This window comes from Phragmites australis, chromosome 12 (assembly GCF_958298935.1).
Source record: "Phragmites australis chromosome 12, lpPhrAust1.1, whole genome shotgun sequence".
Taxonomy (NCBI): domain Eukaryota; kingdom Viridiplantae; phylum Streptophyta; class Magnoliopsida; order Poales; family Poaceae; genus Phragmites; species Phragmites australis.
The window spans coordinates 27,016,155-27,042,214 of NC_084932.1; the positions used below are offsets into that span (position 1 = coordinate 27,016,155).

At 41.3% G+C, this 26,060-nt stretch overlaps 1 pseudogene; it reads right to left on the reverse strand.

The window, feature by feature from the left end:
* Positions 1-21,779: 21,779 nt before the first annotated feature.
* On the reverse strand, positions 21,780-26,033 carry LOC133886462 (uncharacterized; annotated as a pseudogene).
* Positions 26,034-26,060: the final 27 nt, after the last annotated feature.

Below are 26,060 nucleotides of genomic sequence, written 5' to 3' on the forward strand. Positions count from 1 at the left end.
GACAAGCAGTACTTCAGCAGCTGCACAGCCGGCCCTCAATGACCATGCCAGCACCTCCAACAGTGAGCGGACTAATACTTGCAGCCAGCGCCCCGCCCAGCATCGCGTCGCCCGCGAAAGAGCTGCCAGAGACGAAGGCATCCAACCTCCTCGCCTCGGCCACAGCCACCTCTTGGGCACTCAGCAGCACCGGAGACGGCGCAGGAGCCAGGACAGCCGGTGGCGCAGACGTCACCGCTTTGGCTGACCCCGCGTTGCCCTCGAGCAAGCAGGGGTCGTCGATAGCTATCGCAGCAGGTGCCCTCACAACCAGCACCTGGGCCGAGATCGCGGCGTCCACTAGCGATCGACCATGAACAAAGCCAGCAGCTCCTGCCGGGGATCAGCATGCAAGCAGGTGCCGGCACTAGTGTTCACAGGCAGGGCCGATTCTGAGATTGTAGTGACTCGGGATGAAATTAAAAACAGGATCCTATTGAATATAAATATTAAAATATTTATATATTAATTATAAATATTTGAGTGGAGTAGAAATTATAGAGTACAAAACCAACGACGAAAACTTATATGGCAATGGTTGACGCATGTCCTCGATCGAAGCTAAGAGTATGCGAAATACCTTGGAGTTGTGGTCCCACGGAACATAAAAAACTAGACTGTTTGGACAAAAGAAAACACGAAATAGGCAAACAGACAAATAGGCTAAGCAGGTAGGTCACTTGACTTTTTTATGGACCAGAGGAACCAGGCATCTGCATTCTACTATGCGGACTGCTAGGCCTAACTATTATTTTAGACCTAGTTCTATCTATTATCGTACAGACTATTAGATATGTATACTATACACAGGTACATGGAGAGGAGCTCTCATGTTTACCACGGTAATCATGAATTTTTGGTTACTGCCGAAGCTCGATTACCGAGCTCCGATCAGTAACGAAAACTCTGGCATCCAGGGTGTCGCCCACCGTGTCCACAAGGCCTCCAGGCAGACCACGCCCAGAACCTGAAGAGCTTCATCGTCCAGATCCTCCGAGCCTAGTGGAAGGTCTACTGTTGCCTGCTCCATATATGCCATGCTATTGGGCTCTTCTAGCACAACAATATCCATACCTTCCATGAACGAGTCATTCTACATGGCAGTCTCCACAAGCACCACGCTCGAGTCCCTCTGAACGTCATCAACTTCCTCAATCACCCGGGTCAGCCACTTGTAGAAGGGACTCTACTGCCGTTGAGATAGCCTCGTCACCAAGTGAATCCATGTACTCCTTATCAGAGACAAAGGAACCAGCCCCCGCAACAGTCATCACCGCGGCATTTGCACAGTCAATTTTGTCCAAGCCATTCTCCGGTTGCAATTTTTGTTCATCTTCCTGCATATCATCCTCCTTGTGGGTATTCTCATGTGTCACTGATGAGTCCCTCTTTTTAGAAGTTTTTGGCCATTTAGGATCTCTATCGGAATCCTTGTAATTCTCCTTGCTGTTCAGATCTTCCGTATCATCATCTCCTTCATATGAATCTGCATCAACAGCCCCTCCACCACCACTAATAACCGATTCAACCTTGAAGAAAATCTCGTAAATGCCATCATCAATCACAACATCAGTAACATCTAGAATATGTTTAGCATCCATTACCGCAACCAGGAGACGCACCACTTCACTATTTCTAGTGATCACCATATCAACCTTTTGGGTGGCCCCAAGGATGGTGCCAACAGCCCACAAAGGTAAAAAAAAGAGCGAATTTGAAAAGGTACTACATACATCTTGATCCAAACCTTCTGCAAATACTCTGTAGGCTCAATATTTTGTCCTCATTCCTTAAAAGTCATGACACCTTCATCGTTATCAATCTTAACTTTCTTGATTGCAATCATCCATTAAAGTTCCACTTTGCATGGGAAAGGCACCACATACATATTTTTACGGTGTTCCTGAACATGCCATTGCCAACAAGAGTGAGCACTGGTGACAATCGCGGCTTCTTGAGCGGCCCCTTCCATCCTCGATCTGAAATACGTCCACGCACAGTGACTACTCGAGAGACCTGCTCCGCCTCCACCAACATTTGTATCCCTGCATGCACATTTATTAGTTTTACCTTTGATTGTGCCTTGTCGATCGACACCAGAAAGTCTACTGCGCCACCAAGGTCTTTCATCGAGTATTCCACCATTAGCGCATATTTAATCAGCAGAGATGTCAGCCTCTCGAGGTTGGAACCAGATGGAGGATCCCACTCTGGCCAAACCCGAGCGGCTCGTAGCACCTTCGAAAGCTGAAAGTCGAGTGCTAGCACCTCAACCGAGCACGAAAGAGCCTCCGGGCCTCTCGCCATCCTATCCGCCTCGCAAACATCTCTTCCAGCCATCAAGGTGTTGGATTGCCTTTGTCGAGCCGCATGGATCACCGACATCCACATGAACCTCCGTCTCATCACCTCCAAAGAACAATCTCTATTTCTATAGCTGATGGTGCTACCCTTGGCTTTCGAATCCATCTATGTCGTTGATTACTCTTACGTTTGAAACAGTCTCCGGCAATATGGCCATAGCTAAAGCAACATGGGGAATACATCATGTAGAGCTATCTAACATATGTTTAAATTCAAACTTAGTTGGTTAACTCGGGGTGGTTTTTTTGAGTTAGTAGCGGATATATGGCAGAAAGAAACTAGTGGGTCTACTCCTCTTCAAATATGGAAATATAAAATTAGAAGATTGAAGCAATTTTTGTTGGGATGAGCCAAAAATATCAGTGGTATATATAAAAAGCAAAAGAAGGAACTAATTACAAAGATAGAAAAGTTGGACAAAAAGGCGTAACACACGATGCTACAACCAAATGAGATAGATTTAAAACATTGCCTAAAGGAGAGACTAGTACATATGTTAAGAGAGAAAGAGATTAAATAGTACCAAAGATCTAAGACAACACAGTTGCTTTATGGAGATGATAACGCAATATATTTTCAACTCCTGGCGAATGGTAAACATAGAAAAGCACACATCTTTTAGCTCGAACATGGGGATCAAACCATCCAGGGAGAGGAAAAACTAAAAGAATATATCACCCAATATTACAAAGGGCTATTTAGACCTCCTGATGATGGGGATTTTTTCTTTAGTTGGAACCCAGAGGATGATATTCCACAGGTATCAGAGGTAGATAACGAGATGTTAGTTGCACCATTCACAAAAACAGAAGTAAAAGAGGCACTTTTCAAAATGAAAAAAAAAAAAACAAGGCACCGGGTCCAGACGGGTTTATGGCCGAGTTTTATCTGGCCTTTTGGAACATCATAAAACATGACTTCATGGCTTTGTTTAAGGAGTTTCACAAAGGAACTTTGCCACTTTATAGTTTAAACTTCTGTGTTATCACCTTGCTCCCTAAACAAAAAGAAGCCACACAAATCAAGCAATTCCATCCAATATGTTTACTCAATGTTAGTTTCAAGATCTTTAGTAAAGTTGGGGTTAACAGGATAATAGGAGTAGCTGATGAGGTGATAAGGCCAATGCAAATGGCATGTATGCCTGGAAGAAACATAATGGAAGGGATTATTATCTTTCATGAAGCAATACATGAGATGCATAGGAAGAATCTCAATAGAGTAGTACTTAAACTCAACTTTGAAAAGGCGTATGATAAGGTAAAATGGCCTTTCCTTCAACAAGCTTTACAGATGAAAGGGTTTTCAAAAAAGTGGTGTAGTTGGATAGAACAATTGTGTCAAGGGGTAGTGTTGGAATTAAGGTCAATGATGATGTGGGAAGATTTTTTCAAACTAAGAAAGGGATCACAAAGGAGACCCACTTTAACCAACCATTTTCAATTTAGTTGTCGATATGTTAGCTATAGTTATAGCACGAGCAAAGGAAGATGGTCAGGTTAAGGGGGTCGTTCCGCATCTAGTAGATGGTGGCTTCTCAATTTTACAATATGTAGATGATACTATTCTATTTATGGATCATAATATCGAAAAGGCTCTTAATATAAAGCTGGTGCTTTGTGCATTTGAGCAATTGTCTAGCCTTAAGACTAATTTCCATAAAAGTGAATTATTCTACTATGGAGAGGCGAAGGAATGTGAAGAACAATATGCTCAACTATTTGGATGTGGGATTGGTGAACTCCCATTCCATTATTTGGGAATAGCAATGAGCCATAGGAAATTAAGTAATAAGGACTGAAAAGGAGTAGAGGAACATTTAAAAAAAATTAAGCAGTTGACAAGGAAAACAATATGGTCGCAGATTGATCTTAATCAATTTTGTAATGAATAGTTTGACGATGTTTATGCTCTCCTTCCTTGAGGTGCCAAGAGGAATCTTAAAGAAATTAGATTATTACTGGTCCAGATTTTTCTGACAGGGTGATGGGCATAAAAAATACATACTAGCAAAATGGAACATTCTATGTAGACCTAAAGAACAAGAGGGTCTAACAATACAAGACCTTGATGTTCAAAATAAATGTCTACTTAGCAAATGGTTATTTAAACTAATTAATGAAGAGGAGTATGGCAAAGCCTACTGAGAAACAAGTATTTAGGTACTAAGATAATTGCTCAAGTGGCAAAGAAGTCAGATGATTCACATTTCTGATCAGGTCTAATGAATGTCAAAACACTCTTTCTATCCTTTGGGAAATTTGAAGTACAGAGTGGAGTACAAATTAGATTCTAGGAAGACAAATGGTTCGGTTCAAGTACACTAAGTGAGCAATTTTTGGTACTATATAATATAGTGTATATAAAACATGCCACTATATCAGAAGTGTTAAACTCAATGTCTCTTTTAGATGTGCATTAGTGGGAAACAAATTAATAGCTTGGAATAATCTACTAGCAAGAATTGCATATGTTCATCTTAATGAAAAATCTGACATTTTCAGATGGTCATTAAAGCAAAATGGGCAATTCTCAGTCAAATCGATGTATACGTTTGTTATAAATGAGAACAACATAGACCACAACTGACATGTGTGGAAAAAGAAAATCGTCTAAAAGTCAAGATATTTTTGTGGTTTCTACAGAAAGGTGTAGTCCTTACAAAAGGCAACCTAGTTAAAAGAAACTAGCATAGCAATGAAAAATGTTGCTTTTGTAATGAGAATGAAACAATTCAACATCTACTCATTGATTACAGTCTTGCTAAGTTTATTTGGAGAACGCTAGAGATTGCCTTTGGTTTACATCCTCCTCATAGCATTCCCAATACGTTTGGAACATAGCTTAGGGGAATAGGAACAAGATTGAAAAAACAAATTCTTGTGGGGGCTAGTGCCATTTGTTGGGCAATTTAGCTGAACTAGAATGATGCATTTTTTGATAAAATATAAATTCATTCTTCTATGCAGGTTATCTTTAGGGCTACACATTGGACAAGACTTTGGACATTGTTGCAAAATGAGGAAGATAGGATAACAATGCGCATTGCATGCTGTGTGTTGGAGATAACTATAATGGAGATCTTTGCCACATATGGGTGGAGATTTAATAATAGAATATGTCTTTAATGGTGAATACTTATCTTTATTTAAACTTCTTTTGTAGGAGGGTGTGTGATGGCTATATAGTAGATGGTTATCTGCTTAACACCGAAAATGATTGTAATAATTGTCAGTCACATACATCGAAAGATGTAGAGACCGGGATGCTTTCATTTGCTTGATGATATAGAACTCCCTTTATCTACAAGCTAAAGCAACTTCTACAGATAATATGCCCTAAGCAGTCTCGGACAAGGTGGCCTTGTGCTCAGACATTTAAAGCAAAGCCAAGACGAGGGTGGTTTGGATATAGGATCAGATTTCTTTGCATTGTCCCTAGGAAAAATCCCTTTTGCATGGATATGCAACCAATGGGCACCGGTCTCTGCATGCAGCACCTGGTCTCTCTTAGTTCTGCCCAAGAAAAAGAGTTGTTGATGACAAAAATTGACATTTTGTAAGAGTCTCGGATCTGAAAATTTCAACAGATTGGAACTTCCAATGTTAAGATTGGAACATCCGATTAAATATTTTTGCCCAGATCGAGAGCCCAATGTTTGGAAAAATCGGACATTTCAACCATATCGAAACATTCAATGGTAACATCGGAACTTCCAATTAATTTTTTTTGGTCCAACCTGAGAGCCCCATGTTTGGAAAATCGGACATTCAGACAGGATCGGAACATCCGATGTTAGAATCGGAACTTTCGATTAAATATTTTTTACCAAACTTTCAAAGGATAACAGAACAACTAGGGTGCATGTGGGTTAATTTGTTGCACAATTGATTGAAGCTAGTTCCAATGATATCCTGTAAATTAGATTGTTTCCTTTGTGATTATCTGTAACTGTTTTTACATAGTTTATATCTCTTGCTTCTAATTCTGTACATGTGTAGTCTCAATTAGAAGAAAATTTTCATGAGAATTTTTATAGTGCTGATACTGAATTGAGACTTTCACATTTAATATCGGTTAAATAAAACTACAATGAACCTGTTGTTAATTTTATTAGGAGGTTTAGAGGTACAAAGAACCAATGTTTTAACTTGACACTTTCTGAAAAAAGACTTGGCCGAATTAGCTTATTCGGGCTTATTGTCTCATCTTAAAGTAAAACTAGAGGGTTATGATTTTCAAGATGTTAGTCAAGTCTTGCAAAGAGCTCTGGCACAAGAGAGGGCTAAAGAATATAGGAATTTTCATATATCAAATGATAAATGAAGAGTTGATTGTCCTAATGTTCACATACTTGAATATGAATCGGAAAGTTCGGATGATGATGATGTTGATGTATTTGTGGCCGAATGGGCTTGGTCTTCTAAGTCTAAACCAGTCGTTTGCTCTGCTCTTAAGTCGATGCTTCCTAAGAATTGGCAAGAAGGAATTAAATTTACTTTTGATGTAGTAAAGTGCGATAGAATTTTTGATTACTTGCTACAAGAAAAACAGATTAAACTATCTCATGGTCATGTAATTTTGCCATTAGAAGAATTAAAGAGACGAGCTTAATGCAAATGGCATAATTCTTATTCTCATGCGACTAACTATTGCAATGCTTTTCGTCGACAGATTCAATTGGCCATTAATGAAGGATGATTGAAATTTACGGAGATGCAAGTAGACAAGCAACCATTCCTGGTTAATGTGGTTGATCTCCAAGACAAGGGCATTCTAATTCGGCCAACTCAAGCCGAATCAACTAAAGGGTAAAACTTAATCGTTAGCAACGACAAGGGGCGGCGGAGGGCTCGAGCCTTCATCAGAGAGGGCGCTCTGGAGATCTATCAATGACGGCGAGGTTCGAAAAAGCTTCGGGTAGGTCACGTTGCTCCGATGGTGGGCTCGGAAGGCTCCGAGATGCTCGGGATCGGCGGGGCGGCGAGCTCATATAACGGCGGTGGCTATGGCGACGGTGAGATAGATCTCGACGATTTGGCTCGGGTTTTGGCGAGATGAGGTGATGGGAAAACCTGAGGAGAGGCGGCTGACACATATAGGTGGGCGAAGAGGCTCAAGGACAGACCAGGACTCTCAAAGGTGGCGGCGGATCGACTCGGATACGGCGGCGGAGTCCGGGTGGAAGACGATTCCGACGTGCGAGCCCCACGTGGCGGTGACTCGGTGAAGGCGGCTCGGCGCGGGGCGTCTTCGGCGCGAGCGGCAGCATGGCGCTGAGCTGGCTCGAGTGCGCAGGCGCGGGGTACTGGGCCGGAGCAGGGGCACGGCCCAGGCGGGAGGGAGGCGGGAGAGGCGGGCTGGGCAGGCTGGAAAAAGGAAACGGGCCGAAGGAAGCAGGCCGACTGGGGCTAGGCCGAAAGGGTGAGGGGGAGAGAAGGGAGGCCTGGTAGACTTAGGTTTTTTTCTCTTTTTTTTATTTATTTCCCTTTTTCCAAAACTATTTTCTATTATTTCTAAATATTGCTAAATCTATTCACAAGCAAACAATTCAAACAAGTCAACCAAAACCTAAATGCCTAACTCCAGCATGAATGCATTCAAAATAATAATCCTAATTCAAATTTGAATTTAAATTTAGAAATTAGATTTTATCCTATGCTATTTGTTTAAACTCAAATTAAATCTAGGAAAAAATTTAGAGAATTGCAAAATTTGAAAATTAGGATGTGACACGCCAAGAATCACTGCATGACATTTGCCACTAACCAAAGATTAATCCAGTGTGTGTCTACCCACTAGGTTTCACCGCCAGGCTTTACGCAAGCTAAGCTCCTACCCAGAAGCCTCCCTTTTGTCCTGACCCAACACACACTAGATAGACTCTAATCAGTATATCATGTCTTACCCATATTAGCCTTGTGGTTGGTACGTTACTTCTTGGATTGTCGCTCCATGAACCAGTCCTTACTTATGTTACTTGAGCAAATACTAAACCAACATCATAACCATGACAACCATTAAAACTACTTTGCTCAAGGCCTAAGATTCCATATTGCTAGACCATTAACAAATTAACCATCAATATTGTATATATTCATTAGTCGAGATTATGACACTTCTTAACATCCCAAAAATATGGCTAAGTAATCTACCCATAAAGGACACCTAACCATAAACCATCTAGGTTCCAAGGGATGATAAGGAAAAATCTAGGAAAAATCCTAACATAGGTGACTACCCATCATATCGACAGACATTGCATGCAATTTTGTAAAATAAAATATTTAAAAATATAGATTCAATATGATCAAGGACACTTGCCTTTTTCCCAATACTGCTCAGTGTTGTCGAAATCTTGATCTTGAAGTACCTCAAACTGCACCGGAATGTTATCGACTAATCGCGAGAACTACCAATAAACAACACAAAGGAAACACTAAGAACAACATACCAAACATCATCAAAACACTTTAAAAATACTATGGTTGGATAGGGATGATTTTAGAAATATTTAGACACAAGAATCACCTAAATTAGACTGAAAAGAAAGACTAATTTACTGGAGTTGTCCTCCTATGGGAAAAGAGTTTATTGTGTAATCATTGCGCTAGGCTTGACAACGTCATTGCATAAGATTCAAGAAGTTTAGGGTAGACTAGACTTCACTGACTAGGCTAAGGAGAATGATGTGGCGCTGACTTGGTATGCTATGCAAGTACCATCTTGGATTAAAAAAAGGATACACTGAGATCTAGTATCGATCACCTATGATGGATCAAAAAGGCCGAAGGATACGCTTCTAGGTTAAGGATACTACTGGTCACTCTATATAGCAGTGGTGGTTCGGGTTTCGTTGGAGATAGTGATCGGGCATGTGCTCACAGACATCGATGTTGGCTTCAGTGGTGTTACAGTGAAATGAGGGGAGCATGGTGTAGAACGCGGAAAGACTAACTTAGCAGTATGGTTGGTTTTGGAAGGGGTTATCCGAGGTAGCGGCAAAACAGCGATGAATGCTTCTAGGTTTGGTGGTGACCACGAACAGATGTAGGAACGAATACGCTCGCGTTCCAGGAGATTGGCTATAAAATTTATGAAACCGTTTGAACAAAGATGTTCATATAACCCAGGAACACAATGCTATGGCATGGATTTTGGTAGATCATCCACTAAGAGGAAGAACGATGGTGTCCTGGTCATGTTGCTGCACAAACGGGGATGGGCTCCTAGGATCATATAGAAGACTCCATGGGACATGCCGTGATGCAGTTGGTGCATCCATACGGCTTTCGGATTGACAGGGGACGCGAATGCAAATCCGGTGCGCGTGCAGAACACGTCGAGAAATCGGACAGCGGGTATGTTGACCTTGATTGCGGTAGTTTGGCTGCTCTACTGGTCAAACTGGTTGGTGAGGGCATGGGGAATATCATGGGACATGCACCGGTGAAAGGGCTTGGTGATTTGACCTCTGGTCGGTCGGGAACATCGATGCCAATCGGCTACAGCGCTGCTGTCTTGCGGCTGTCCGCGACGGCGACGACCGTGGCAGTGTAGATCGGGCTTTAGCCGGGGCTAGAGCTTGGCTAGAGAATTAGTATGATGCTAAAAAAGTAGTAAGGGAGGAGAAAAAGGGGTCCTCACATTGCTTTGATAGTCGAGAAAGGAGGATTCGAGGAGAAGACGATGTAGCGCATCACGGGCGGTGGCGGTGGCGGCTTCAACGAATGGCGGCACTCCGGCGATGCACAGGCAGGACAGCAGCAACTTCTAGGATTTGGGGGTGTGGAATAGAGGTATGAGAGGGTTGAGGTGGAGTCCAAACCGAACACGAATCGGATTCGAGTTCGAGTCGGTTACGATTTCCTTTTTCATAACTCTGTATTCCGAAGATGATATATCTATCGTCCGGACTCCAAATTGGACGTTCTTGATTCTAAATTGTATTATGCAAAAAGATCTACAACTTTGGTAGTCATTGAAACTTCTGAAAATGTCATCTTGATTTCCAAAAATGCACCACAAGATAAACTGTTTGAACTCAGACTTCTCTGTGCAGTACTGATTTCGGGGGCCATAACTCCTATCTCCATTATCCAAAAGAGAACTTCCATATGTTCAAATCGAAGCTCTCGACGAGACCTGCAACTTTGGTATTGTCAAGATTTGCATTTGAAACCGTTTTGAACTCCGAAATGTCATGAGAATATGAGGCTGTCCAGGACTCCGTGAAAATTCTACAGATTTCGTGGATCATTTGTTGGGCCATCTAGAAGATTTGGCTAAGGGTTTGGACTTGAGCAAGATTGAGCCCAAAGAAAATTTAGGTATATCTAGGGTTTAGAAAAGAAACTTTTGCAGAGAAATTTGAATAGAGTTTGAATTTGAATTGAGTTTGGAGTGAATTTAAGAGGAACGAAAAATAAGGTTGAACAAGAATAGGAGTAGAGAAGGAATTTGAATTTGGATTTAGGTAGAATTTGAGAAGATGAGAGATTGGCTTTAAACAAGGATTTAGATAAGATTTGAATTGACCTAGAGAAGGATCAGGTATGATCAAAGATTGAATAGATGATGAATTCAAAGATTTTAAATTCTAACTATTAAGATCCTTAACCTATTCACTACTGAGTTTTGTAAAAACTTTTTCAAAATCTTTTTCACTCAAAACACCAAAGAGAAAGAAAAGAAAAAGAACTCTAATGCATTTACCTGGCTACTATCAAAACTCAGCATGCAATGCACACAAAATAATAACCTTTATTGATTGATTGATTAAGAAAATAGGTTTTAAACCTATACTACTGGTGAAGCTATTCAATAATCTTGAAAAATTTTAGAAAATTGAGAAATATAAAAATCAGAGTGTTACACCGGCCAAGCAGGATTAAGTGACCAAGATCACCTTCAAGCAAAGGGTGCATAATCATCATCAACCAAGGGAGGAACGTGTTGTTGCTATTTACCCACCACTTGGTCCATCGCCGCCATTGCCATGGATGCTCCCTCCAATGCCCTTTCCTCCTTGCCCAACGTGGGGCTATGATGGTATGTGGATGCCGCCTTCTTCCATGCAATTTCATCCTTTTCATCCGGGATGGGTAGCACCACAGAGGCCGGTATTTGATAGAGTATCACATCCTATTCATGACTGATTGGGGCATATAAATCGGTCTAGTGATGTTCAACATACTAAAGTTGTGAAAAAAATATATACCAAGCCAAGAAGGGTGATGTTTCTACTCAAAATTCATATTCTAATGTTGATAAGTCAATGACCACTGCTACTGATATTATTGAGATTGGTTCAATGAAATTGGTCATCGAAGAACTTGACAAAGGACCTATTATCATTGGTAATAATTCGGTCAAATCTAAACATATGCCTATTGTTGTCCAAGTTGATTCAATGACCAATGATCATGAAGCAAGCAGTAGCACGCCACTTCCTAAGTACTTGGAGCCGAGGTGGTGTCCTTTGGGCTTATCTCACACAAAAAAGAGAAGATTATAGCAGTTGCGCAAGTAAGAATTGATGGAGCAATAAGCTGAAAAAATATGGGATGTTACTTTCAATGAGGTTAAACCAATGCAACCCGTGAAGCAAATGTGGAAACCAAAGCTAGGTTCTATAACAACCCCTACAATAGTTCTTTTGCCAACAACAACACCAGTGCATACGCAAGACGACAAGGAAGATGAAGAATTGCTTGATTATGGGGATTCATCGGTGCACACTAATGATGCTTCGCCAACTAAAGGTATGTATATCAATATGGTTTTTATGTTATCTTCGGAGTTTCGTGTTATGGATGAAGGTGAAGTGGCTCAATTGGACTTGGGGCTAAAAGAAGCTATTTTTGAGAAGCCAAAGGAGACGAATCGGCACTTAAAGCCATTATATGTAAAAGGCCATATTAATAGGAAGCCGATTTCAAGAATGCTTACTGATGGTGGAGCTGCAATTAATTTGATGCCATACTTAATTTTCAAGAAGCTTGGTAAAGATGATGATGAATTAATGAAAAACTAACTTGATGCTCAATGGATTTGTGGGTGATTCTAATGAGGCGAAATGTGCTATCTCTATGGAGCTTACTATTGTGAGTAAGACGTTATCCACTACCTTCTTCATTGTTGAGGTGCAAGGTAACTATAGTGTTATTCTTGGACGCGATTGGATTCATGCAAATAGTTGTGTTCTATCTACCTTGCACCAATTTTTAATTCAATGGGTGGATGATGATGTGGAAATAATACATATGGATACTTCGGCATATGTTGCTTTGGCCGATGCATCGGCTGATTGGAGATACGACAATGTTAAGTGCTTATCAAGGCTTGATCTTTCAGATTATGATTTTCTTAATGTCTCCAAGAATGGACTCATGCATGTGGTTGTAAAGCTGACTTGTGATAATCGTCTCAATGATGTAGTGTATCAATGAGTAGGGATAGGAATTTAGAATGGCTGCAAAAGCGTATGGAGCAATATTGGTCAAATAAGAACGATATTTGTGAGTCTATTGAGGACTTGATGAGTTAGATAAGTTAGGTCAAGGTTTTTCGTCGGCTAGTCCATTAGAAGAGGTTGATATAAGTGATAGTACTATACCAAGGCTAATGTTTGTAAACAAAAATACAAAAGCTAATTACAAGGCTAAAGTGATCGAGTTGCTTAAAGAATACATCGACTGTTTTGCTTGGGAATATCATGAGATGCCGGGACTTGACCGAGAGTTGGTAGAGCATCGGTTGCCTATTAAAGCGGGATTTAGGCCTTATAAATAGCCACCTAGAAGATTTAATCCTAACATGTATGATCGGATTAAAGAAGAGATAGACCGATTATTGAAAGCTAAATTTATTAGGCCATGCAGGTATGCGGATTGGATTTCCAATATCACCCCAGTTGAGAAGAAGAGTAGCAGTAAGTTGCGAGTTTCCATTGATTTTAGATATTTGAATAAAGCTACTCCTAAAGATGAATATTCTATGCGTATAGCCAATATGTTGATTAATGATGCATCAGGACATAGAATAATTAGCTTTCTTGATAGTAATATTGGTTATAATCAAATTTTTATGGTCGAGGAAGATACGTCTAAAATGGCTTTTCATTGTCTTGGTTTTGTTGGTTTATTTGAGTGGACGGTTATGACATTTGGGTTGAAAAATGCCGGTACTACTTATCAATGGGCTATGAATTTAATTTTTCATGATTTGCTTGGTGTTATACTAGATGTATATATTGATGACATAGTCATTAAATCGGATGGCGATGATTCTCATTTAGCCGATTTACGATTAGCATTTGAAAGGATGCGTTGGTATGGTCTGAAAATGAAGCCGCTCAAATGTGCTTTTGGTGTGTCAGCTATAAAGTTTTTAGATTTTATAATACATGAGAAGGGCATAGAGATAGATCCTACTAAAATGGAGGCTATACAAATGTTTAGGCATCTACATGTAAAAGAAATATGCAGAAATTATTGGGTAAGGTAAATTACTTGAGAAGATTTATATCAAACTTGTCAGGAAGAATTAGTGCTTTTACACCTATACTTCGGTTAAAGAATGCGATTGAATTTCTTGGTTTGGTGGGGGGGGGGGGGCAGAACAACAACTTGAATTTGATGAAATCAAGAGATATTTGTCTACTCCTCCGATGCTTCAGGCATCTAAAGCCAGATTACCTTTATGGCTATACATTTCTGTGGGAGAGAATGTGATTGGTGCTATTTTGACACAAGAAATTGATGTCCAGGAGCACATAATTACCTATTTGAGCCGACATCTTTTGGAAGCGGAGACAAGGTATGTCTTTATTGAAAAATTATTCAAGCCGATGCAATTAAATATATGTTTTAGAGGACAATTTGAAGTGGTAGGATTGGTAAATTGGTTTATGCACTTATAGAATATGATTTGGCTTATGAATCTTTGAAATCTATGAAAGGAGAAATTATAGCTAATTTTATTATTAACCATCAGATTGATGATAAGAATGATTTAGAAGTCGGCTATGTATCTATTAAACCATGGAAGCTTTATTTTCATGGTTCGTGTTGTGGGGTTGGACAAGTTGTTGGTCTTGTTTTTGTTTCACCTAGATGTGCTATTTTTTAAACATCTTGTCGTTTAGATTATTTTTTAACCAATAATCAAGTTGAATATGAAATTCTCTTATTATGATTGGAAATTTTAAGCTCCACGGGTGTAAAAAATATAGAAGCTTTTGGTACATTGCTAGTTGTGCAACAAGTTTCCGGTAATTATCAATATTTTGATGGATCACTAAATAGCTATCTTGATAAATGACTAGACATCATTGCCATCTTGGATAATTTTTCTATTAGTCATGTGTCCAGAGATGATAATTTTAGAGCTAATGACTTAGCACAACACGCATCTGGTTATCAAGTCAATAGAGTCAAATTCTTTGTGATTGAAAGACCAATGCTTGAAAGTATTGATTATTGCATAACCGAACATGAATTCTTGGGTTCGGTGGTATCTTCTCCGGCAGGGGAAAAGGTTGAAGCTGCTGAATCTAAGGATTAGAGAAGACTTTTAATTGATTATTTTAAGGATCCAAGCAAGAGCGTTGATAGAAAGATTTGGCGACAAATCTTCAAATTTACATTGCTGAATGATGACTTATATCGCCGAACTGTGGATGGTTTGCTTCTTAAGTGCTTGGATTAGGATCAAGCAAGAATTTCTATGGGAGAGGTACATGAAGGCATATGTGGCACGCATCAATCAGCATGCAAGATGAAGTGGTTATTGAAAAGAGCCGGTTTACATTGCCTACTATGATTGAAGATTGCTTCAGGTATTATAAAGGGTGTGAAGCATGTCAAAAGTTTGGATGGGGCTTGGATTTCATTGGTCAAATACATCCTCCACCATTTAAAGGTCATCGTTTTATTTTGCTAGTTACTGATTATTTCACCAAGTGGGTTGAAGTTGTTCCTCTCAAGAACATGACACATAATGAGGTAATTGACTTTATATTGGAGCATATTGTTCATATATTCGATATTCTGTAAACTTTAACTACGAATCAAGGTACTTCATTCATGTCACATCAAATAAGTGAATTTGCGGAGTCCTTGAAAATTAAGCTTCTCAATTAATCTTCATATTATGCTCAGGCCAATGGTCAGGTTGAGTCTAGTAATTAAATTTTGATTCATCTTATCAAAAAGAAGATAGAGGAATATCCTAAAAGATGGCATGAAATTCTATCAGAGGCTTTGTGGGCACACCTATACATGGTGTCACTAAAGTAATACCGTATGAACTTATTTATGGATAAGAGGTTGTACTACCTGTTAAGTAAATCTTGATACTCTAAGATTGGCTGAGCCGAATAACTTATTGTATATGGATTATTATGATCTAATGATGGACATGATTGATGAAGTGATGGATGAAAGGTTGAATGCTTTGAGGGAGATTGATACAAACAAGTTAAGGGTAGCCAAAGTCTACAATAAGAAGGTAAAAGCAAAGTCATTTCATATTAGGGATCTTGTGTGAAAGACTACCTTGCCTATCGGATCGAAGGATAACAAGTTTGGTAAATGATCTCCAAGTTGAAAAGGTCCATATATAATTGTAAGTATCATGTCTAGAAATTCTTATTTGTTAGAAACCTTGCAAGGAGAAGAAGTTGCCCAGAGCTATTAACGAACGATACTTGAAGAAATTCTATCCTAGTGTGTGGCAAGATACCTAGAGAAACATGGCTGATGTATCAGTTACCATGTCTTGATCATCGCCCTAAGAAAGGTAGAAGGGGAGATGATATGTTTTTTTAAGCAAGCTTCACCAAAAAAACAGGGGGGCATATGGTGATAACAAAAATTGACATTTTGTAAGAGCCTCGGATCTAGAAATTTCAACAGGTTAGAACTTCCGATGTTAAGATTGGAACATCCGATTAAATATTTTTGCCCAGACCGAGAGTCCCATGTTTGGAAAAATTTGACATTCCGACCATGTCGGAACATCTGATGGTAACATTGGAACTTGTGATTAAATATTTTTGTTCCAACCCGAGAGCCCCATGTTTGGAAAAATTAGACATTCCGACAGGATCAGAACATCCAATGTTAGAATCAGAACTTCCGATTAAGTATTTTTGACCAAACCGAGATGCCCATGTTTGAAAAACTCGGACATTCCGATATGATCTGAACATCCAATCCTCGTCAGATCGAGTTTTTTTTGGAAAGAGACCGAGTCAAATTTGAAGACGTGTTTTGATAGATTCTGACTCAAAACGAGGTAAGACTGACCAACCCTATAAATATAAAGGGCCATGGCCAATTGAGAATATCCAACATCCAATTGATCAAATACAATTTATTTTATCTTTCATTTTTTATCTCTTTTTGCCCTAATTCTCTTTTCCAACCTCCATTGCTACCCGTTCTTGATCTCGACGACAATGGACAAGTCACCGGTCTCCTGTGCTCTGACAGGGTCCCTCCCGAGTGTGGGTGACGACGAAGGTTCAACAGTGTGGTGGCCCGACTAGGGTTTCCTAGGTCCTGCCCATCAGATAGTTATCATTGGAATTTCTGATCCACATCGGAACTTCCGATTTTCCTGGTCGGAACTTCTAGTCTAGGATTGCACACAAGGTGTTCAGTGTTTGGCATGTGGCACCTTCATGTGTCAATGGGAGCTTTTCTTGGGATTTCGACCAGTGAGAGCTAAGCTCTGCAAGATCTGTGGAGTTAATGCAAAGTGCTTGCTTTATCCTGCTGAAGACTGTGTTTGACTTAGTCAGAGCAAGATGAATTGATGAACTGTCCCTAAATTTGAATATCTCTTTAAAATTAACAGGACAAAACATATTCCCAATTCTAATGGAGGGAGGGGCAAGAACATGAGAAGATTTTTTAATCGAGGAGTCTTGAACTAGTTTCTTGGCAAAAGAGACTCTTTTTGCCATGAGACTTGTTCCAAGCCTTCTTCTTGCTGATGACTGTGGTCTATTGTCTATCTTCTTTCTCAAGCTTCCTTATCTCTTTGTCACTTAGCCCCTCCATCACATCAAAGATGAAAGTAAACATCAAAATGATTAGAGATGACTCTCTTTAGAGAGCACACATGAAACCCACGGCTTTGGAAGCAACCGAAAAGCGAAAATGACGATCACTTTGATAAGAAACATGAAAACCATTAGGAGATCCCCCAAACAAGCATGAGTAGCGAGGATGACAGATTCCTCTGTTAATCTGAAAGTGAACCAGCAGAAGATTGCAAGCAAGAATAAACAACCATCAGTAGAGGAGGAAGGATGGTGTACCGAGGAGTTGAAACGAGAGAGAACTTCAATTTGAAACTTCTTTCCCGGCATGAAGTCCCAGTCTTTCATGAGTTCTTGGAGAGGGTCCATGGCTCAAAAGCTAGATGCTTAGCAGCCATGGTGGAAGAGGGTTGCGACGGCGGTGGAGGTTGTGGTTGCGAGCGCGACGGAGGTGGGAGCTAGAGCATGGGTGAGGGAGAGTAGCCATCGTTATTTGGAATATTGTTATTGCCTTCCGGGGGATCTTTCTTTGTATTGGCTGTAGTCTTAATTCGTCTGATATGCCCCATTTGGGGCAGAGCGGATGAAATGGGTTTCAGTCATTATTCTAGAATTTGACCAAAATTTGTTGGTCTCTAGCATGTTTATACTGGGATTATACAACTCGGTAAAATCGCATCGTGCGGATGCTTCTGTTATGTGGACGACCAATTCTACAGGCGCTATAGTCCAGAGACTCTATCTGAGGTTTCAAACGAGAGATTGGTGGGGAAATTGCCTTGGCCTATGGATACTCAGACGGTGTACAACAGCACACCGTGGCAACTTAAATTACCAAATTGATATAGCCCATGTAAAACGAACAAATGGCCAACCTCATGTACATAAGTGTAACAAAAATTTGGAGGCAGAATAGTAATTTCTCGTCGATTCTAATTTGCCGCCTATGGATTGGTTGGCTTGCCAGGTTGCCTCGGTGGGGGTGCTGGCAGGCTCTGTGGCCGGGGAGGCCCTGGGGTGCCGCCACCAGTTAGTCAACCAATCAGTCAGCTGGCCTGCTCCTTGAGGTGGGCGGCCATTGTGAAAGATGATGTTGGTGCTACCCTGGCGACCATGTTGTTCATGGATACGGGCCGGGGCTTCGCCTCCGGTCGTCTTTTGCTGGTGGATGTTTTGTGCTTTTGTACTGCTAGTTGTTCTCTTGCAGGTGTATGGTTTGATCAACCCGTTGAGCCTCTGGTTTCATAGAGTTGCACCGTGGTAGGGGGATTTGAAGGTGAAAGCCCAAATAGTTACCTTGTCATTATCAACAATGGTGGCACTTGCGAGTCATTACCCCCCTGGAGGCATCGTGACAAAGCTACCCCTAGGATCTCTTAGGGTGAAAACTCTGTTTGGCTTTCCAGATGAGCAATGGTGGGTCATTGCCGCTACCTTCCTGAAGGCATCGTTTTGGAGAATCCCTATGTTTCTTTGGTGTTACAATTGGTAACATTACTTGCAAGGCACACCATCCTCCATTGTTGTTTTTCCCACTCTCCTGTTCGGCGGGGCTTCCCCTCACCTTTCGGCGCTTCGCGGTAGTGACTATGCTCCAACGTCCCAGGACCCGTCTTTGAGCTTGTTGTTTGGCGTGGGAGCCGCCGACCGAGTCAGGTAGTCAGACATGGTAGCAGGGCTACACCTGTTGAGTTGTCAGTTTGTCCTAGTCGAGGTATTAGCAGGGTATACTTGCTTACGGTGTAGCGTTGTTGGTGCGGATACTGTTTGTTGTGTGGTTGCCGGGTTATAGCTGCTTTCTGTATCTTTATCGTCCGGTTGTTATAGGGGGTTTGGGGTTTCTTTCTTTCTTCTGTCTTATGCGTGAGCAGGGCTCCAAGGGTTGTATTGTAATGCTTGTTAAGGTTTTTGGACCCAGTTTTCCTTATAAACTAGGTCACTCTTTCTTCTTAATATAATAACGCGTAGCTCTCCTACGTGTTCGAGAAAAAAATTAATTTCATCTATCCCCCTCTCTATAAAATGAGCCTCACATATGATTCTAATTTATCCCTCTCCTCAAGGCTCTTAGCACATCTCCAAACTTAAGTCCTCTCTAATGAGGACTCTCGCCGTGCTCTGTTTGTTCGGGGCACGTCCCCAGCAGAGATCAATTCACATTCGTGTCTGTAACCCTTCAGATTTCATATGTAATTCACAGAGTTCGTCTGCAATTGGATCTCCTCCATGCGCACAAGACCAAAACTATGCAGAAACAAGGTTCCCCGGTTTATTAACAGTATAGTAACAAGCAACAAACTGAAACAGCCTGTGCTCGTACGTGACGTGTTGCGCAAAACGCGGAAGGAATTTTAACGTAGTTTGAAACATGGATGGATCTGATCTTAACGAAACAGTTCTGCATGGGCAAATGATTGCTTGATGACTTCATAAAATGAGAACCTCATGTTGGGGAAAGAAACAGTTTCTGCAAGGGCAATTGACTGCTTGATGACTTCAAAAATGAGAACCTCAGGTTGGGATTTCTATTATCTGAAACGTCCAGCAAACTCTCCCAACAATGTTTGACTGCATCAGAGACATCCACAACAACAGAGCCAGCAGCTCAGAATCGAAAGGTTAGACTAGATTCATCAGGATTCAAGAGTTGGTTACCTCCACAAATTTTCTCAATAAATCTACACACGCTGACACGCCACTTTCAAGCGTTTAGTTTCAACATAAAAGATATCGATGGCCAAAGTTTGAATAGTTGATGCACACAACCGAAACGTCAGATTCTGTGACCACAAGTGTAGCTGGTAACCTCATTTGGTTTACTTCCAGACCTGTACCAACATCAGTCTAGTATTTGTTACAAGGAATATGAACTGCGTAGTGTTTCTACTCCACATAATATCCTTTTGCTGTTTGAACTACAACCTACAAGACAGTACCCGAACAGGTGAGAAGCATTGTTTTTCCCTTGCTTCAGTGGCGTTTGCTGTGGTCTGAGTACTCCCATCTTCAACGTGAAATTCACTGCAATAATAACGAATGCTGTGAGCTTAGCAGGTGAGAAACAAAAGGTGACAGAGAAAACAAAAGGACATCAGTGATGACAAGGAAATTATTTGCATGTTATAGAGTCTAAAAAACTTCTAAAAAGTAAACCAGGGGCACGGTTATGGCATAGTCTGATGATGAAATTAGAGTCCACTTTGTGAGCACGTGGTTAACTGAGTATCAGTTTGGCTTTGGAAGAATATGGTCGACCACAACAGACAAAAATAGACAACCAAAAAAATAATCACAAATTTTCGGATTGCTAAAAAGCTAGTGACATTCAGTGTTGCTTATTTGTTGTGCATCAGACATCTTAGCTGTTAATTGCTAGCCAACCTTATTGATAAGGAACTAAACTTCCATTCTTCTAAATGTTATTCCATATGTTCATTTCTTTTTCTATGAACTTAACTCTTCGTAAAGAAGCTGACAATAACAAGAACAAATAAATTTTCTAGAACCAGTACTATAAACCCGTACTGCACATATGGAGGAGACCACACATTACACTCTCAATATTAACCATCAGTTTTAGAATTAACTTTGACATGTTTTCATAGAATAAACAAGGTCACTTTTCAACATATAGGAATATACAGGACAAATTCATACTCATTCATTCATCTTTACAATTAAGAACTAAGGATAAATCTTCCATTGTGTTATGAACAGGCAAAAAAATGTGTGAAACGCCCCTTTTTTCTATACCAGACAACCCTGAATAATGTTATGTTGTTAGTTACATTAAGTGTATAATCACGATAAAAAAGATAATTTGTTGGCAAAAGATAGCAGTATGTTGAATTACTTGACATTTGGCCACTTCAATGAAAACTATATACCAGGACAGGCATCAAGTAAATAACATTCGATATGATCAAACACAAAAACTCCCAACAGCATTCTAGAACAGAAAGTAAATAGTTCTCTCTTGAACTTGAACTTAAATAGTAGAAAACAAATGTGTACAAAACACCTCCTATCTACACTAGAGAATCCTAAATAGCATTATTTTGGTTATTCCATCGAGTGTATAATCACGATCAATAAGACATTTTATTGAAAATGATAGAAGCAGTCTGTTGAACTATTAGACATTTGACAACATCAACGGACATGCGTCGAGTATATAAAAGGGTATCAGGCAGACAGGAAATAATAAAAGTGACCTTTCTTGATGATTATCAATGATTTTAGATCTCCATCTGGGCGCAAAGACTGAAAGAAATTCATTTTGTTCGTACCTGGTACTTAATGCTTAAACTTCCGCTGGTGCCATTTACGCTGTAGAACGGAAGCAAACCAGTTTCCACAGCGCCCACATTCTGAGATTTGACGCTTAAAACGCATGAACTTTTTGTGTACACTCTTGTAATGACTTAGCAAACCTGATGCTCTGAAAAAACGCATCGCTGAAGTGTCCCCACCTCCATTGAAGGCCTCGCTTATGCACGCGATGCACGGCTGCATACCCTCGGGGGCAGCCGCGAACGCCGCGTGCAAAGCAGCGAGGAGGCGCTCATCCTTTTCAACGTTTAACTCACTGCAATGATAATGAATGTTGTGAGTTTAGCATGTAAGAAATAAAAGGTGATAGAAAAAACAGAAGAGGCATTCAGTGAATTGCATTTTATAGAGTCTAGAAAAATTCTGAAAAGTAAACCAGTGACATGGTTGTGGCGTATTCTGATGATGAAATTAGATACACTTTGAGCGCATTGTTAAGTGCAGCAGTTTGGCTTTGGAAGATCGGACTTTCAATATGGTCAACCACAAAAATACCCAGTAGCATTCTAGACCATTCTAGAAAACAAAAAAAGACGGATTGTTGAAAAGCTAGTAACATTCACAGTTGCTTATCAGTTGTACATTTCTTTTACTATGAACTTAACTCTTCACAAAGAAGCTGACGGTAACTAGAACAAATAAACTTTCTAGAACCAGTATTATAAACCCATACTGCATGGATGGAGGAGACCACACATTACAGTCTCAATATTAACCATCAGTTTTAGAATTAACTTTGAAATGTTTTCATGAAATAAACAAGACTGCTTTTAAACTTGTAGGAGTACACAGGACGAATTCATATTTATCCATTTATCTTACAATTAAGAACTACAGTATTCCATCTTTACAAGTGTTGAAGAAAGTTCTCTGCAAATGCAACACCGACAAATACTCCATTTTGTTATGAAGAGGCCTCAAGACACTGGCAAAAAAATAATGTGTGTGAAACACCCCTTTTTCTACACTAGACAACCCTGAATAATGTCATGTTGTTCATTATCAAGTGTATAGTCACAATAAATAAGATAATTTGTTGGCAAAAGATAGAAACAGTCTGTTGTATTACTTGACATTTGGCAACATCAATCAAAACTAGATATAGGACAGGCATTGAGTAAATAACGATGTAAAAGGGTACAAAGTAGCCAAGAAGTAATAAAACAGAATAAAGCCAGAGGATTATTACCTTTGTTGAAGATCCTCACTGATCTTTAGATCAATCTCCAAGTTTTCCACTTTGTCGTCTAGGCCTTTCCTGCTTTCTGCCACTTTGATTGGTGGATCTGACAATTCTGAGTTGATTGTCGGGGTCTCAGAACTCTCAATATCAACTTCAACATGAACATCACTGCAACAATAACAAAACTTGTGAGCTGAGCAGGTGAGAAAGTCAGAAAACAAAGGACATTCAGGGGGGGAGGGGGGTATTTGGATTTCTAAAAAGAAAACCAGTGGCACGGTAATGGCAGGGTGTTCTGATGAAATATTATCCTCCTTGTGAGGAGATGATTAACTGCCCTATCCGTTTGGCTCTAGAGTACCAGACCTTCAATATGATCATGCACAAAAAATTCCCAAATAGAGTACTCTGTCATTACTTGAACCGCTTTTCTAAAAAGCGTACTCAGGGCGAAAATAATGAACTAAAAACAGTACTCTGTCATTACAAGTGTTGGAGAAAGTCCTGTGCAAAACTAACAAATACTCCATTATTATGAATAGGTGCCACAGAACAAGATGCTTTAGTAGAAAACAAATGCGTATGAAACACCTCCTTTTATACACCAGACAACCCTAAATAATAGTACGTTGTTCATTGCATCGAGTGTTTAATCACGATCAATAAGATAATTTGTTGAAACATGATAGAAGCAGACTGTTGAACTACTAGACATTTGACAACATCAATCAAAACTAGATGCAGGACATGCGTTGAGTAAATAACTCTATAAAAGGGTATCAGGCAGCCAGGAAATAATAAAAGTTACCTTTCTTGATGATTATTGATGATCTTTAGATCCTCATATGTTCGCAAAGACTGAATGGAATTCATTGTGTTAGTACTTCTGTTTTTCCTTTATATCATCTAATGAAACAATAGTAGGATTGAAAGAAACTGCGCTGTGTAGTACTTCTATTTTTTCAGTTACATCAACAAATGAAACAATAATACAACTTAGGAGTGGTCCACAGAATAGCCTTAGCTATTCATTTGGAAAAAAATGAAGATAAATATTCATCTGGGTATTACCTGCTTATCGTCTCCCGTTTCCTGATCCTCCTTGTTTGCATGGGAGGTCTTTGAATCATGTTCCTCAACAGCAGGACTGTTAGGACTATCAGCTTCATTAGTGAATATTGCATCAATGTCAGCAGTACTAATCCACTTAGCAGCAACGTTTGGATCTTCAGTCATGCATTTCATTAACTTTCTCTGCAAAGATGATTATCAGTATACAGTATGAGAAAATAGCTGTATAACTAGACCTAAACAAGAAAATCCAGGGATAACGAACCCATAGGAATGATCTTGCAAGTGCCAGGATGATTGCTCTGTAATCCAAACCAGAACCTTTGACAAAATTGTGCCACAACTCCTGGATTTCAGGAAGAGCCTCGGCAAACTGCAATGCAGAAGTATGTAAAACATTAGTCTCGGTTTACAAAAGAATGCATCTAAGGAGAAAACACTGAACCAAAATCATGTCACGTCACGCAACATTGTCAAACCTTAGTAGTTGATTCATCTATAGGCAGAGTCTTCATTTTCTCTTTAATGCTCTCAAGAAGCATATTGCCTTTCTTGCACTTATATTCTCGTACTTCAGGAAATGGCTTTGCTCTTACTCCACTTGAAGGTGCATAAAACAACCATTTGAATACATCGCTCCTCTCCTTGAAGCAGATCATGTCTTGCTGGTCTGAATCTTGACAAAAAGTTACCCCATCCAGAGAACCATCACTCTCCAATGCTTTGTCACTGAGTTTTTGATCCAAAATTGACTGCAGCCGCGGGAAGACTGCCCTTGGGTGCTTGCTGCACATGTGTCAGTAGCAAACCAGTGTCCACAAACTTCTTGCCATCACAAATGGGGCAAACCCAGAATCTCCAAGACTTGTGTTCCTTGACAAAGCTCCGCACATCGGACATGGTGAATGCATACGGCCAATCAACCTTACGGTATTCATCCTGCAGCACATCGAGCCTGACCCGTAGGAAGCTGTCGTGCTGCCTCTCGGTGCTCATGGAGTTCCAGTAATCGCTGGCCGCCATCAGGATCTTGTTGAGCAGATCATGAAACTGACAGGCCAGCGAAACCAGCCTTGTGCCGCGGTTCTCCCCGCTGATGGATCCGAGCGGAATACAATCGGATTGTGGGTCATCGGGATCCTTCGTGTCAAGCGCGCGGCGGCACTCTCTCTCGGCAGCGTTGTACTTACCCAGGACGAAGAGGAGTCTCGCGTGGAAGGAGGCGATCACGACCGATTTGGGGAATGCTTGCACCGCGCGTTCTGCGATGACCAAGGTGCGGCTCAGGAACACCCGCTTGTCGATGGCCGCGTCGAGGCTGCGCACGAACTCCAAGTCCATGTACGCGTCGAGGTACTGCGCGCGCCCAAGGTTCGGGAAGCTCTCGGCGACGTGCATGGCCTCCCTGCGCGCCTCCGTCGCGCCGTGGCGCCTGCCGACGTCGAGCACCCGCTCGACCGCGAGGGGGACGAGTTCATAAACCTTCATGCGGTCGTAGGAAGCTCGGGCCCTCTCCCTGGCCTCCTCCACCCTCTCGCTCGCGTAGGAGGGGTCGCGCTCGTGCTCGTAGCCTTCGTACATGCCGTACGCCGCGTTGTGCTCGGCGGGGTCGACGGGGCGCGGGATGCGCTGCGCGCGGCGGTACTCGCTCTCGGCCTCGCCGAACATCTTGGAGGCCGCGAACGCGTCGCCGAGCGCGGCGGCGATGTCAACGCAGTTGGGGACGAGGTGCCTGGCCACCAAGAGGGCGTTGCGGGCGACGCGCAGGTGCTTCGCGGCCGCGGCCTTCCTGCCGTCCTCGTTCCCCTCCTCGCGGGCGGCACGGTCTGCGCCGGCGTAGTGGAGGTCGCCCACGAGGCGGTGCACGATCGCCGACTCCGGGTGCGCGGACAGGAGAGCGCGGGCGCGGGCGTGCGCCCCGTCGGTGTCGCCGTCATGGTCCAGCAGCAGCGCCGCCTGGGCCGCCGCGCGGACGTCGTCTGCGTCGGCCATTCGCTGGTGGCGGAGGCGGTGCGCGCG